A 2,827-nucleotide genomic window follows, 5' to 3' on the forward strand; every position below is an offset into this window, starting at 1 on the left:
CCCGAGACCAATCCTAAGTTTGAGGGAGGATGGGTGTAAAAGATGTAGTGGACACTAAGACAAGTTTGAGTAATAGTGCTAATGCAGGTCAAGAAAAGCAAGACTCTGTTAGTATGAGTCATGATATAAATAGGAAGTCATTACTTTCAAAAGAATGAGGGATAATACATATTTCTCATAATTCCAATTTCGCTTTATTGTATTTTCTTCTCTACTAAGTTATCCTAAATTCTTTCTTAGTTTTCACTATCTCGCTCGTATACATTGTCATCATGCCCCTATTTTCTGTTCATCTTTCTTTTTGAAAATTACATGTTTCAATTCTTCTGAGACATTGTTTCTCTCTCTTTTGTTCTTTTCTTCCCTGGTGATCGACACAAACTCTCTCTATCACTCTCTTTCTTTTTGAGGTGCAGTTGTTCTTGTGTGTAGGTTTTTTTTTTTTTTTTTAAGGTTAGAAAGAAGAAGGAAAATATCAATTGAAAAAGGGTCTCGCAATTTTTTTTAATTTACTTACCTTCTATTTATTTAATTTTTTGGTTATTACAATTTGTAAATATCAAAGTATAAATTATTTTCTATTTAAATGACATAATCTCCCTATACTCATCTAAAAGTCGCAGATTCGAGTCTTATTCCTAATTTTGGTAAAAAAAAAATATTTTCTATAGAAAAAATATTAAATTCTTACATCTATTGTTGTATATTTATTCTATTTTAGAAATTATAGAAGATGACACCGCCAATAATAATGAGACAGTGCATGATTACTTGTGTAGAATTTTTTAGGAAAAAAATCCTAAATGATCCATGACAATTACCTCGAAAGACAACAAGGCCCTAAACAAAAAAAAAATCTAACCCGGCCTCTGACCTTTATTTTTATGAGACTGATTAGCCTCTTTGCCAAAAAAAGTCAATGTTATTTTTTTTCACAGGAACTAATTAATAAAAAAAAAGATCAAGAACCGGATTTGATATTTTTTTTTATGAGGGACCTCGTAGCCTTTTCGAGATAATTATCAGGGGTCGAATGGGAGTATTCACTCAATTTTTTATATTAACATGTTTTACAAAAGAATCCTAAGATATGCTTCATGTGAAAAATAGTGAAGAATTTATTATAGCATTCTACATATGTTTTAATATAAGTGTAATTTTGACTGCATATATTCTATTTCAAGTAAAATATTACTCTCACGTGATATTTTGTTGACACAATTATTCTGTAATAGAAAGGTAACACGGAAGAAAATTTAGCATGAGGGTATTTCTGCACCATTTTATAACTTGAGCGACTCAAATTGTACATTAAAATTTAGAAGGTAAAATTCTACGTGAGCCAATATTCAGGGCAGTAAATTGCATATTCACTCTTAATCTTTTGCTCGTGAAAAGATTTTCAGTCATTCGTTCATTTTATAATATTATGATGTTCTTCATAATCATATTGGAATAATTTATCAATTTCATCGATTGCGCCCCCTTATTTTTATTTTTTAATTTTTTTTCTCATCCTAGGTTTTCACCCTCAGTTACTAAGTTCTCATATAAAATAGGAATGGTTTTTAACTTTTCAAAAGAGAATGAGGAGGAATCAAGTCTTTTTTTATTTTATTTCTTTTTCAGTTATGTCATTTACACAACAGGATTGCGCAACTTTGAGCCAATCTAGCCACACAGCCAACTATCTGCACGGGCTTTGTGGCCAACTATAAATACTTATTCATACCAAGGCTGGTTGCTCCGACGGATAAACGGCTCGGTATCGGTTAAGCATTGTCTTGAAACTCAGGACCTTATGAATTCAGCTATCCCGAATGAATTTATTTATCCCCATTGGGAGATTCACCTACCATAGCTAGGTAGGTGCAGGGCCTGGGTTGGTTTCGGATTATTCGGGATGAAGCCCTGGATCCTAGATAGGCAACCAAAACAAATAAATAATCATATTGTTGGTTAGTTAAGTATTGATAACAATTATTTTATTGTACAGGAACTGGAAGGGGAAACCAATAATGCACCTGATAATTGTTTGCTGCCTAGTGACAAATATTGGTTAAGCTTCAATTGTGAAGGTTCTTCTGTTGCATTTAAAGTCCCTCATGTGCAGGAGCGAAAATTGAAGGCAATGATGTTGTCCATTGTCTACTCTTCTTCCTCAGATCCTTTGACATCAGAATATGTTAAAAATCTGTTGATCATAAACTACACAAAGTGCACCATTCAGGTGTGTAAGGGAGACGCACTACCCTCTCTTGAAGATGAGGAGTGGCAAAGCATAGCTTCAAATCTGGAACCTGGTAATATCGTGGAGGTTCTTGCTGTTTGTTTTGGGTATGGGTTGGTTGTGAAGAGGACAACTGTATATCTTGTATATGATGAACCAATTGACCAACTGGAGCACTCTGATGCGGACATTATTGTTTCTGGTGTTGATGATATGACAATAGACTAGGGGTGTCAAAAATCCCCACGAGGCGGGAATCCCCGCGGGGACCGCCCCGAATAGGGCTCTGTTGGTGGGGAATTTTATTCGTGGGGATGGGGATGGGGAGTAAAATTCCCCCGAAACAGGCGTGGGAACCCGAGCGGGGATCCCCGTCCCATTCCCGATAATTCCCCGAATATTTGAAATTTCTTAAATAACCTTACTTTATTTCTAACATAGGTGGGTTTTTTAGTAATTTTACCAATTAAAAAAATCCTAACCCTATTATTCAGTCTTCTTTACTCATTGTGTTGTATAATTTTAATTTTCTCTCCTTTTATGTATCTAAAGCAATTAGACATATAAGGTTTATAATTTTGAAATAGTTAGAGTTTG

Source organism: Arachis stenosperma, chromosome 2 (assembly GCF_014773155.1).
Source record: "Arachis stenosperma cultivar V10309 chromosome 2, arast.V10309.gnm1.PFL2, whole genome shotgun sequence".
Taxonomy (NCBI): domain Eukaryota; kingdom Viridiplantae; phylum Streptophyta; class Magnoliopsida; order Fabales; family Fabaceae; genus Arachis; species Arachis stenosperma.